Source organism: Pantherophis guttatus, chromosome 3 (genome assembly GCF_059756535.1).
Source record: "Pantherophis guttatus breed Tessera chromosome 3, ASM5975653v1, whole genome shotgun sequence".
Taxonomy (NCBI): Eukaryota; Metazoa; Chordata; class Lepidosauria; order Squamata; family Colubridae; genus Pantherophis; species Pantherophis guttatus.
The window spans coordinates 197,876,649-197,891,023 of NC_142065.1; the positions used below are offsets into that span (position 1 = coordinate 197,876,649).

The 14,375-nt window shown below is 40.7% G+C and overlaps 1 protein-coding gene across 1 annotated transcript in view; it reads right to left on the reverse strand.

Annotated features, from left to right (window-relative positions):
* SAMD12 (sterile alpha motif domain containing 12) overlaps nucleotides 1-14,375 on the reverse strand; it is a 326,394-nt gene that overhangs the window by 122,716 nt on the left and 189,303 nt on the right. The gene's annotated exons all lie outside the window — the stretch shown is intronic.

The window sequence follows — 14,375 nt, forward strand, 5'->3', positions numbered from 1 at the left end:
TCTCACTTAGCAACAGAAATTTTGGGCTTAACTGTGGTCGTAAATCGAGGACTACCTGTAGCAGGTGAAGGTTTTTGCCTGGTTTTGGTTTTAAGTCACATTATCCAGCTTTGAAATGGTTTCAATAGTATTTATTTATTTATTTATTTATTATTCGAATTTCTATACCGCCCTTCTCCTTTCGGACTCAGGGCGGTGAACAGCCAAAATAAAAACATTTATACATAAATACGATTAAAAATAGATTTAAAATAATTAAATTTGGCCCATAGTTTAAAATTTATCAATTTAAAATCCATATCAAAATTTAAAATTTAAAACCAACCATAAAATCATAAAATCAAGAGAGACCGGCTAACTGAAAGAGATGAGTTTTTAGTAAATGATCTTCTGGTATTACTCTTCTGCCTTTTTCCACTGAGAAAATGCTGCCATGCTCATCACTTTCTTTTCATTTCCAGGGCATAGATTTTCTGTTGGAATTATATGGCTTTTAAAAATAATTTGGCTGAAACACTGTGCCTGGGACTTTAGACCGGCTTTCTATTATCATAACTCCTTCGGTGAAAGGAAAGAAAAGAAAAAGAAACCGAGTGGAAAAAAATATATATAAATATAACAAATGGAACTGTTTCATTAGCCAGAAATATCTCAGATATAGACAGCCATAAAAATAGATTGGTTTTATAGCAAACACTCACAGCAGAGAAAATTACCCCACATTGCAAGGGTTCACGAATGCTCTTTGGTAAATCACCTACTTTTTCATCCAAGGAAAGGTGAAATTGCTCAAAGGTAAATGCTAGGTGAGTAGCCTGGAGCAGCAGAAACAGTTCATATTATAGCTAGTTTGCTCTGCACTTCCTAGGTTGCTGTATTGCTAATCCCTAGCTCTTTCGTAAAGCAACCATCGTATCCTGCAGGCAGGGGAGGAAATAGAAAACAGAGTAGAAGTAAATCCACAGGCTAATTGTTTCCCAGCAAAGAAATCTCTCTTGAGCACCAAGGAAAAAATTACACTTAGAGATTTTAAATACATTTCTCTTTATATGGAAGGAAAAAAGTTTTAAAGTTCCAGCCAAAGGACCATGAATCAGAATGTTCCAGCCAGCCTTTTCTATTATTATTATTATTATTATGAGAGGGCATTTACCAATGGTGGAAAAGACTTATAAATAGATTCCTTCCATTCTGCTGCTGGTTTGGTACTGAATATAACTAGGAGTCCTGTGTTTACACTTACTAATGTATTACTAATTTATTACTGAAGCTTGCCTGGATCACAGTGCCATGGTGGTGCAGTGGTTAAAATGCAGTATTGCAGGCTAATTCTGCCGACTGCCAGGAGTTCGATCCTGACTGGCTCGAGTTTTCCATCCTTCCGATGTTGGTAAAATGAGGACCCAGATGGTTGGGGGGCAATATGCTGACTATGTAAACTGCTTAGAGAGGGCTGTAAAGCACTATGAAGCAGTATATATGTCTAAGTGCTATTGCTATTGATTTTATCAAATCCATGAAATATAGTCTTAACATAACATCTTAGTCTTAAGAAAGTATACATAGTGTTACTGGCAAAGATGGAGGAGTTGGCAAAAATGATAATGTTATTTGTAATAATTACAAAGTAATAAGAGGATATGACCCAGATGTTGTTTCATCGATGGTCTAATTAGCATATATAGCATAAGACACTTTTGTCTTGGCAACTGCAAGAAACATTTCAGAGGATGTATTCAATCATCACTGGTATGGTATATGCTGACATTTAATTAGATAAACCGTTCAATCTCTATGCGAACGATTAAGCAGATACATTTGGCAATAGTAAAGAATGAAATATTCAAAATCCGGTGGGTAGTCACTTCAAGAAGACAACCTTTGAGAGAAGGAACTACAAAAATACTGTATTTTTCGGAGTATAAGACACACAGGAGTATAAGACGCACCTTAGTTTTTAGGGAGGAAAATAAGAAAAAAGCTGATTGATAGGTGAATTGGCCTCCCGGAATACTCCCAATCAGCTGTTCCAGAGGTGAATTTTAGCAACAGGTTCCTTGGTTGTGAGTTGTGTGCCTTGCTTTTTTTTTTTTTTGCTTTTTTTCCTGCCTCTGAAACTTCTGAAACTCTGTTTCAAAAAAAACTTTTTTTCCTGCCTCTGAAAGCCTCCGAAACAGAGCTTTAGGAAAAAAGTCTCTGAAACTCTGTTTGGGGGCTTCTTTTCTGAAGCTTCGTTTCTGATGCTTTTTTCAGCCTCTGAAACCTCCATTTGAGAAACTGGGCGGGGCTACATTCGGAGTATAAGACGCACCCAGATTTTCACCCTCTTTTTGGGAGGAAAAAGGTCTGCCTTATACTCCGAAAATACAGTAATTTTCAGTATGAAACAAGATTTTGTTAGAAAGTTAAATCATCTAAAAACTAAGAGGTCTTGTGGTACAACATATGTTAACAATATAGCTCAGTAGAAGAACTTGAATATTTCAAAGCAGGTAGCAAATGAGAAAAACCTTGGTTTGGAATTCCTGGACAGTCATTACCTATCAGCGAAGACATTTAGATGCACAAAGAACTTAGCTGAGCTCAGAGGCAGGCACAAAAGTGATAAGGATCACACCGTTGTATCTTACAAATGATAAACGGTAAGAATAGACAGTTTGATACAGTTGTTAAGAGTACCAGTTTACAACCAAGAGACCATGAGTTGTTGTACTGTCTTAGGGCTGGAGCCAACTGAGTGATTTTGGTCCAGTCATTCTCTCTCAGTCCTAAGAAGAAGACAATGGCAAACTGCTTCTGAAAATGTTGCCAAGAAATGTTGCCCAGAAATCAAGACTCTCTCTCTCTCACACACACACATCTCTCTCTCTCTCTCTCTCTCTCTCTCTCTCTCTCTCTCACACACACACACACACACACACACACACACACACACACACACACAAATAATTGGAAGGCCAAATGACTCTAGAGCGGGAGTCAGCAACCTGTAGCTCTGGAGCCGCATGCGGCTCTTTGGGCCCTCTCCTGTGGCTCCCTGTTGGGTGATCCCACCACTGGCTGGCCCCACCCCTCGCTCTCCCCTCCCAGTCACTCCTCACCTGGCCTGAGAAGGTAAGGACAATAGCAGGGGATGGAGAAGCAGCTGGGGCAGAGACAGAGAGATACAGAGACAGAGGGGGGAGAGAGGGGGGAAGGGAGGGAGAGAGAGATGTCAAAAAGGGTTTTGTGTTTCCCGGTGTTTTTTTAATAATCAGTTCTTTGACCTAATGACCGGCTGGGTAGGCGTGTCTGGGGGGGCTCATGTGACTGGTGGAAGTGAGTGACATCGAGTTGGCCATGCCCACCCAGGTTTTGTGGCTCCCGTTGTTTTCTTTTCTGTGGGAAATGGGTCCAAATGGCTCTTTGAGTGTTTAAGGTTGCAGACCCCTGCTCTAGAGCCTATATCAATAAAGCAGCACCTCTCCCATTTAAGAAACTCATGTTTAAGAACACACTTGTAGATGTACATCAGAGATGGGTTTCAAAGATTTTTACTACCGGTTTGCCACTTGCTTCACACATGTGCCTTCCACGCATGCTCGTTTTGTGCATGTGCATGCCTTCTGTGCATTAGCCCAGCCTTCCGCGCGTGCACTTTGCTCGTGCAAAGGCATGTGCCTTCTGCACATGCACCCAGCCATGAAAACGTGGATAAATAGGACAGTATAGGGCCGGGTCAGGCAGGCAGGCCCACCTGCAATCTCCGCTACCGGTTCGCTTGAACCAGTAGGGTATATAGTATGCATAGGAAAAGTCAGTAATGAAATTCTAGTCATTACTATATAATGGTTAACATGAAAAGCTCTTAACCTTGTTCCTGCCTCTAGAGAACATGATCGACATTGCTGTCTCCTCACAAAAGCAAATGAACAAGAGTATCAGTTTATTTTTATTTTATTTTTATTTATTTTATCATATTTGTATACCGCCCTACTCCCGAAGGACTCAGGGCGGTGAACAGCCAAAATAAAATACAAAGACATACAAAGTTAAAAACTATTAAAAACAGATTAAATAATTTAGGCTCAAAAAACAAATTAAGACATCCAATTTATCTAAAAAACATTTAAAACCCAATTTAAAAGGGAGAGTTAGGCCAGACCAGCCTGTTGGAATAAAAACGTTTTTAGGGCGCGGCGGAAGATGTGTAAGTCTTGGATCCTCCGTATCTCCGGGGGGAGCTCGTTCCAGATGGCAGGTGCCCCCACAGAGAAGGCTCTCCCCCTGGGGGCCGCCAGTCGACATTGTTTGGCCGACGGCACCCTGAGGAGCCCCTCTCTATGGGAGCGAACTGGTCGGTGAGAGGCTACTGGTGGCAGAAGGCGGTCTCGTAAGTACCCTGGTCCTAAGCCATGGAGCACTCTAAAGGTAGTAACCAAAACCTTGAAGCGCACCCGGAAGACCACTGGGAGCCAGTGCAGCTCGCGCAGGAGGGGGGTCACATGGGAACGCCACATTGCTCCCGTCACCACCCATGCGGCCACATTCTGGACCAGTTGGAGCCTCCGGGTGCTCCTCAAGGGGAGCCCCATGTAGAGAGCATTGCAATAATCCAGGCGTGAGGTGACAAGGGCGTGAGTGACCGTGGGTAATGAGTCCCGATCCAGAAAGGGACGCAACTGGCGAATCAGGCGAACCTGATAAAAAGTTTCTTGGACATCTTCAAGCACCAGCTGTGGTAGCCATCAGTTGGACGTACTCTGTGGTTTGCTCTGAAGGAAAATGGAAATTGGACTAGATTGCCTATAATACCTGCTCCCACTCCTAAATCTCAGATCTTATGAAGGCATGATCAAAATATTCTCATACTGAAGCATTGCCAGTACTATCAGTGGCATTTCATCAAGCTACTGATGACATTTAAAGAATGGTATATGAAATTAATAGAGGTGACAAGGAAGAGATTATGAAATTCTAGTCACATTAATTTTGCAGTTGTGTTTGAACTGCAGTACTTCACGAGCTTTTACATCTCAGAATAATTAACCAAATGTACATCATGAGCTCATTTTTGAGTTCGTGGGAAATAAGTTTTGACTTTTATGCCTAAACTCATAGTCTGAACTATCATCCAAAGTAGGATGGAAAAATTTTGCAGATAAATACAGAAATTATTCCCCTGATGCTACTTCCAGAAAAGTCCTTATGGGAGAATTCATCAAACTTTGAGTATATTTTACTACCTTCTTTAATTGTCCCAACCTTGGTTATCATATCTGTTTCACTAAAAGTAATTTAATTTTAGAAAAGACATTACTATTGATCAATCTTCAGTTAAATATTGCACAAGTAAATGTTTTGCTAATATGGATAAATGAAGCATATAAATTAATAGCTACACTACTTCATACATTACCTTTTGTTCTTTTTAACTACTCAGCTCTTTCTTCTTAAGGAATGCACCCACTCTACCCCTGCACAACTTTCTTGGTCTTCCACTTCTTCTCAACCTATTCAGAATTTTGTCAAAAACCTTCTGGGCATGTTTAACAAACTGATCCTCCTGTAGCTTTTGCCTTCAATTGTCAAGTGCAAATAAGCAGGATTGTTCATTGGGTTCAAAGCATAGAAGGGTTTATTGTTGCTACCTATACATAAAGAATCTAGTCAACTAATGGTCAGTGCTAAATTAGCACCAGATAAGGATCAACAAAATTCATAGAGAGCTGGACTTGGGTCTCTTGTAGCAATGCAACAATTCCAAACTGATAACACATTTTACACCGCCTATCAGTTCTGCTTGCTCTTCTCCTATATCAATCTTCTTTCCTAGGCCATTGTCTAGCAAATCATTAGTAATATTCTTCCAATCATCAGATGCTTGAGGATTCAGATCCTCACACTGCCGTTAAATAAGCCACAAAAAACTCCATATAAAATTTCTCCTGTTTGCATCACACTCATGTCAGAAACACTGAGGCACTTTGGGGTTGAAAGGATTAGCTGGTGAGATCACCATTGCTGTGGGGGATGCCCATTTGGGGAATCTTTTTAAGTCCCTGGCAGGAGCTGGGATGAAGGGTAAGAGCTCACCCTGTCCCATGCACTCAGGTCTTGAACACAAGTCTCCAATCCAGCATCCTAGCCATATAAGCCACCTGTGTTTCTATTTCTCCTGTTAAACTATCCACACCTATAGCCTTACCATTTTTCAGCATTTTCAGAGCATTTATAGTAGTGGTGAAATCCAATTTTTTTTACTACCGGTTCTATGGGTGTGGCTTGGTGGGTGTGGTGTGGCTTGGTGGGCGTGGTGTGGCTTGGGTGTGACAGAGGAAGGATATTGCAAAATCCCCATTCCCTCCCCACTACTGGGAGAAGGATATTGCAAAATCTCCATTCCCAACCCAATCTGGGGCCAGCCAGAGGTGGTATTTGCTGGTTCTCTGAACTCCTCAAAATTTCTGCTACCGGTTCTCCAGAATCTGTCAGAACCTGCTGGATTTCACCCCTGATTTATAGCTTTCTTTTCATCACTTTTTTCTTGGGCACTAATATTTTAGTGATATCAGCATTTATAGCATTTTTCGGTAGCACTAGATAAACCATGACAACCTGTTGAATAATTGTTTCAGAAATATTTTTTTACTTAACATGAGAAATAGAATGACCGCAGGTGGATAAAAAAAGCAGTGGGAGCAGAGTGACTTCAGACTTCCTGCTGGTTTCCCCAGGAAGCTGGGAGGGAGTATTGAGACTGATGCTTACATAACCACAGCTGACCACAGTAGTGTAGTAGTGGCAAGGCAGCACTGAAGTGGCCACAACTTTGCCAAATTTCAATCCCACAGGAATCATAGCCCCTGGATTTTTATTCTGTAAATTAATCCAATTAAGATACATTCATTCAAAAACTGTTGCCCTATGGCGTGATGGCGAACCTATGGCACGCGTGCCACAGGTGGCAGGTGGAGCCATAACTGTGGGCACGTGAGCGTTGCCCTAGCTAAGATCCACCGTGCATGCGCGCACCAGCCAGCTGATTTTCGGGCCTTCTGGACCCACCGGAAGTCGGGAAATGGGCTATTTCCTGTGTCCAGAAAACCTTCAGGGGTGCGGGGTGGGGAAGGCCGTTTCGCCCTTCCCCATCTCCTAGAAAGCCTCTGGATCCTGGGAAGAGCAAAAAATGGGCTACCAAGCCTACCGGGCTATCACGTGCGAAAAGCGGGGGGAGAGCAGGGGGTCACACACATATGTGCGGGGGGGGCAGGGCACATTGAATTATGGGTGTGGGCACATGCGCGTAACCCACCCGCACTCACCCCGCTTTTGGCACGTGACGGCAAAAAGGTTAGCCATCGCTGCCCTATGACATCCTGTTTCACCCAATGGAAAGTTACAAACAATCAAACAGAGCTGAGAGTGTTAGTATATTGAGTCTAAATCTCTAATTCTATACTGATATGATGTAAAAAAAATTAATGGAAAATGCATTCCCTTGGATGTTTTTTTTAAATTACTATTTCCTTTACTAATGTACACTATAGTTAAAAACTATACACAGAATAGAATGTGATAGCATGCATTCCATAGACACATTTGTATTCATTGATATTACAAGGTTAAATCCAGGATTAGGAGTAGGAGAATAGAATGGGGCTGAGGATTTAAGATGATTGTTCTATTCTATTCTATTCTATTCTATTCTATTCTATTCTATTCTATTCTATTCTATTCTATTCTATTCTATTCTATTCTATTCTATGAAGAATAGAGGATTGTATGGGAGGATGGTAATTACAGGCTATCAAATTGTTGACGATTCCTAGTAACCACATAGATTTTCTCCATAATGATCTGTCCCTTTCCTAATCCTTCAACTCTTCCACTGGTTCATTCATCCCTACCATAACTGAGTAACCACCTTGCTGCTGGCTTTCTTTGTTTTTTCTTTTCTTTTTTAAAAATGCATTTTTGGTGTAAAGAAGATGATAAAGAAAGTAAAATCTGGAATTTGGAGTAACAAAAACAGTATAACAGAGTTGGAAGGTAGGTTTGGAGGTAGGTTTTTTAGTTTAACTCCCTGCTCAAGCAGGAGACCCAATACTATTCTGGACAAATGGCTGTCCAATCTCTTTTTAAAAATCTCCAGTGATGGAGCACCCACAACTTCTGGAGGGAAGCCATTCCACCAATTAATTGTTCTCACTGTCAAGAAATTTCTCCTTAGTTCTATGTTGGATCACTCTTTGATAAATTTCCATTCATCATTTCTTTGTCTGGCCTTGAAGTGCTTTGGAGAATATGTTGACCCCTTTTCTCTATGGCAATCCCGCAAACATTGAAAGATTGCTATGAAGTCACTCCTAGTCCTTCTCTTTATCTATCTATCTATGTATCTATGTATCTATGTATCTATGTATCTATGTATCTATGTATCTATCTATCTATCTATCTATCTATCTATCTATCTATCTATCTATCTATCTATCTATCTATCTAGCTAGCTAGCTAGCTATCTAGCTATCTAGCTATCTAGCTATCATCTATCATCTATCTACAGTATCTATCGTGTTTCCCTGAAAATAATGTTAATAAAATAATGTTAATTTTTTGCTCCAAAAGACGCATTAGGGCTTATTTTCTGGTTAGGTTTTATTTTGGGGGAAATACAATACTAAATGCATCCATCTAGCTGACAATCTTAACTGGGGCTTATTTTAGGAGTAGGGCTTATATTATGAGCATCCTGAAAAATCATGCTAGGACTTATTTTCTGGCTGGGTCTTATTTTCGGGGAAACACTATCTATCTATCTATCTATCTATCTATCTATCTATCTATCTATCTATCTATCACCTATCTATCCATCTAAAATTTCTCTACTGCTCATCTCAATGACACAGTGACTCTGGGCAATTTACAATACAATAAAAAGTAAAAAGAAAAGTGTTAGAAAAAAGTTAAACTTAGAAAAATTGAATTATAAAGCTAAGAACCAAGATGAGTACTTGTAACTAGAGGATATTGTAAGTGAAGAAGGGTAACAAAAAGAATCAAAACACATCCCTTGGCAGTTGAAAGCGTGAACATCCCTCATAGGAAGAAGCTACTCACAAACTCTGTTTCCTATCGATGTATACAATTTATATACAGACAAGGACATTTTGAAACATTCAGATTTTTTTTTTATGTCAGGAAAAAAAGGAGATTCCCATTTCAAGGATAGGCTTCACAAAGAATCTCCAGTTCTGATCAAGAGAAGAAGACCTGTCAGGATTCAGATCTGCCCCAGTGACATGACATGACCCTTCAGTCCCAAACTTACAGTATGAGCCAGATGTTTCTATTAGGGAGGGAGAGAATCCTTTGCTTCCTTTTCTCTTTGGTTAGTTTGGATGTCTTAAAACAAATGAAAAAGACACTGTGTTTGCTGCATTTTATAGGTGGCACGGCTAATTGCTTAAATGCCTTGTAACAAGCTTGTTGCACAGATGGGCTTGCTAAAATTAGTGGTGTGGAGTGGACAAATTCAGAGCAAATGAGATGCTAAGCCTGAGGAGACTAAACAGATGTTTCCTCCACCACCACCCCCGGCAAAAAAACAAAAAACAAGGAGTATTTCCAGTTACAGTCAAAGGTAAGATGCTAGACTGTAAACAATGGACCCACAGATTGAAATATGTTATGCTGTGAATACTATATGGAGATAGTCAAAACAGATGAATACACGTTGAATTCTGAATCAAAATGGCCCCAGTCTCCCTACAATTGTGCAGCCCAGGGGTGGGTTCTACTTATCTTTACTACCGGTTCACAACGGGGCCGCGTGTGTGATGATGTCCAGGCAGTGGTGGGTTGCTCCCAGTTCGGCCCGGTTCGGCTGAGCTGGGTGATGATGTGACGTCACCGAACTGGTTCTCTGTGACTGGGAGCTGGGCCCTCCCACCCTCCCACCCGCCCCCGCTTTATTCCTACCTTTATTTCTTGGTTTTTAGCCCAGCTGATAGGCGTGGCAGAGTGGATTGCCGCACCTCAGCTGGCCAATGCGCTTGTGCGGAGCGCAATTTTGGCACTTGCGCACAAAGCATGTGCATGAAGAGAACCGGTAGTAACACCAGTTGGAACCCACCACTGCATCCAGATCAGTGGGCAGAGCCTCCCACCAGTTTTACTACCGGTTCTTGCGAACCGGACTGAACCGGGGGCAACCCACCACTGGTGCAGCCCCATTTTCCACCAAAATAAATGACTTTTGTTTTCTTGGAACGTGTCAGGTGCAAAGAATCAGGACCACCACTTAGGCTGCAGTATAGAGGATTTATTCAAGCCCCTACACAAGAATCTAGTAATCGTACTTACGGCAATAGGTACAGCCTTAGAACTGAAAATGAAGACAATAAAGTGATAGAAAGCTCCTGCCCTTTGGGATCAACCATCAAAAGGACAAGCAGTCAAGAAATACTCTGCAGATTAACACTTGATAAGAGTTGCAATGAAGGCCTTGGAAAATATAATCAGATGCTGTGATGTGTCTTATACTACAAAAATCAGAATAGTGGATGTGATGATATTCCCTGTGAGATTTTATAAGAGTTGACTCCAACTTGGTGGCATATAATCAATCAAACGGTTGAACAAGGCTGGGCACAAAAGGTTCACTCACATGGTCTTGAACTACAAAAAATGAAGTTTATGGGGCTGTTATAAAATTGTGGAGTCCTTGGTCCTCTCTGAGCTTCGTTCTTTCTTGCAAGCATTTCATTATGCCTGCAAGTAAACAACCAAGCTCAGAGAACATCAAGGACCCCACAATTCAATCTTGAGCTACAAATATTCTCGCCTATTGTGATTAGGGGCAACGCTTAAGAAAACCTAAGAACTTTTAAGAAAATTCAATTGTCTTCCAGTGGTAAATGAGGCAGATGATCAGCAATTAAAAAAAAAAGCAAAGAAAGAAAAGGGAAATCTGTGCTTAGCTTTTTTTCAGCTCAACACAGAGGTCTATTAGAGAGAGGTTTGTCAAGCTCTTATGTCAATGAACCAGTGGTAAATCAATTTCAAATAATGGTTGAGTACCATCCAATGCCACTCACCTGGATCTGAGAAGGCAACTCAGGTGTGGCTGACAGTTGTATTTGAAGAATAAATGCTACCATCTAGTGGCATGTATGATGCCAGTGACCAAGTACAATTATAATCTCCAGTTCACATTTATTTCTGAACAGAAAATCATTTGACTAAGGAATAGATTTGTGAACTCCTTAAAATATAGTACTTTCTTGGGAATACTTTCAATAAACTCCTCCTTGTTTCAATTATTTTATCAGCATCTTAATACTGCATCTGAAACACCTAATTATAATAGGTGATATGATAATAGCCTTCAAAGTATTTTCTGTTAAGAGTGTCAGGGAAATACTTTAAGAGCTGACCAGCTGCTACAATGATATAAGGCAGGAAATGAGTCAGCAAGGTTTTTGAGCTGATACGACTTTAAGAGGCTGTATATATAAGAGAGGCCCTGTCAGGGTGTCCCTCTCTCCATGTGTGTTTCTGTGCTGTAGTTGATGATTGATTGCCTGACTTTGCCTAGTACATGTATGTATATTCTCTGTAGATAAACCACTATTTGAAAGACAAACCACTGTTTACTGTATTTTGCTCCTGGTTTGCCTCAAAATAGTCACACTGCGCTCTCCAACAAGGAGTTATCTAAAAATCCTTCTCCCCTATCCCAGATGAAGTTTAAGAAAATGGAATGGCATTCTACTTGCGTTGGGTCTTCTGTTTTTTTTATCTATTTCCTTTCCCCACTACCCCATTACTGGGAATTTTATAAAATGATATTGCAATTGATCCACGGAGCATATTGAGTGAAATCCAAAGTTTATGAATGAACTTCTGGTTATAAAATAGAACTACCCACTACCTTCCCAGAAATCTCCACCTGCAAAACAGATTTTGAGGGCCGAAGCAAAATTGTTCCTACACCAGTCTGCAGATAAAATCCATTGTTGATGGGAACAACCAGATTCAATTCATAAGTTCAAGAGCTTGTGCTATCTAATTGAAATTCTTTGGTGAAAGCTTCTTTGGTGAACCACCTGCATTTTGCCAAAGTTAATTTATTGTTCTAGGAAGAGAATAGTAAAACAGAATAATAGGGAGTGCCAACCCTGAAGTGAACCTGGCTGGGGCCATCTTTGAGGCTTCAGGGCTGCCACTAGATGGGAGGGGGAGGGAAATAGTTAGTTGGGGTGTTGTAGTCAAAATATGAAGTTTTTCTGTGGGAACCAAGGTCATTCCAACAGGTGGCCGGGAGAGGTGGAGCGAAGTAACCAAGCAACTGGCCAGCACCTTGACTGGACCATGTGACTGATGACTTGGGGAAGGAGGGAAACTTTCTCTTTCAATTAGGTGAAACTTTCAGAGTCAGTTTTCACCAGTTGTGCCAATATGATGTATCCAATAAAATTGTCCTTTGAGGAATTTACCTGCCTCAGAGTTCTGCTTTCTATGGGTGCATTACTTGGAACACTGACAGGGAGTCTGAAATGTATTTATGAGTTGGTATTAGCTAAAGCAGTAAATGAAGGGGAGGTATCTTTATGAAAATGCCTTCTCTGTACAACAATATTTGCGGCATTTATCCAGGGAATGTTTCAATTTGTAATTAGAAATTCTGGTTTAAATATCAACAATTACAGCTTCTGTAGTGTTTACAAATAATTCAAATGGCAAACTGTCAGTTGATCTAAGGGAGGAAATATTAAAAGTAGCAACATGCTGACTGACTAACATACACAAATATTTGTTTGCATGTGTGTCATTTGGATGAAAGCAATGAATCCCGCAAACACTTATGAAGTTGGGAGTCAGTTGAATCACTTGGGCCCCACTGCAAACCTCTCAGCGGGCCCTCCCTCCCAACGCTAATTAACTTACAATACAATGAGCTTTTTATGCAGTTAACCTGCATAAAAATTTATGAGCTTACGAAAGAAAACAATATGCAGCGGTATTCCAAGGTCTTTGAATACTAATTCTAATAACAAAACTTCACTTTTACTGAAATGGTGTCAATCACCAGACAAGCAAAATCAATCAGGGTCTCTATTTTTTTTTTTTTATGTTTTTGTCTCAACAGGGATTTTTGTTATGCTTTTTCATATTCGTTCATATATCTAACATAATAATCAGGGATCCGGTATTTCATAGCATATTTTAATCACAGCAAGGGCGAACCTAACCACACTGCTGGTGGAGCTAGCGTTAGAATCAGAAAGTAGATTATTTTATATAATAAAAGTCTTTCTTCCTGGATTAGTGTTGCAGAAAAAGTGAAATAAGAGAATTCCTTATCTCCCTAAAGACATTGAAGTACAGCAGAACCGTGCTTTCAATCTCCTTCAAACACAAGGGCAAACTTGTTTGGGTAGGAATAATTCTGAGGTTTAGGAACAACTGCCCAATGAACATTGATGATGTACAATGTTGATGATAATGCATTATGCTGTCCCCCCAAATAAGCCCTTCCTCAACTTGGGGAAGGTGAAGGCTATGAACATTTGGCAAGATACTTTTGATTTCTAGGCTGTTCTGTTAGGTGGCACCAGTGGTGAAATCCAAATTTTGTTACTACTGGTTCTGTGGGCATGGCTGGGTGGGTGTGGTGTGGCAGGGGAAGGATACTCCAAAATCTCCATTCCCACCCCACTCCAGGGGAAAGATACTGCAAAATCCCCATTTGGTCCTCACTCCTGGGGGAAGGATATTGCAAAATCTCCATTCCCACCCCACTCTGGGGCCAGCCAGAGGTGGCATTTGCCAATTCTCTGAACTCCTCAAAATTTCCGCTACCAGTTCTCCAGAACCTGCTGGATTTCACCCCTGGATGGCACCCTACGGACTTCCAAAGAGCATCTATAACAACTAAGTGAGTATATATCTGGTGTTTTCATAACTCAGAGTAGAAAGGAACAGAGTCAGGAGTCCATAAAATGCTAGTTTGTAGCTTGGGAAATGGTCATTTGTTCTTTTTAAAAAAAATACTATTATTGATTGATTAAATTTATGTCACCCATCTCACGGCAGAACAAATGTTGGCTGTATATCCTGGGGCAGCAACAATTGTTCTCCTCGTAATTTTCATTTGTATCACTACTATAGAACTGCAAAAAGACATTCAGACTTTTTGATGGCAAATACATGAGATTCTGGAGTTAAAAGAGAGAAAGGTTTCCCTTGGCGGGGAAACCATTTGGAAGGATACCCTGAAGCTATCAAGTTAGGTCCACTTCATGAAGAAGTAAGACCAAGAGTGATTGAGGGGTCTGTTATAACTGAAACTACTACTGTTGGTCCAGCCAACCTTCTGGCTCTTCACAATC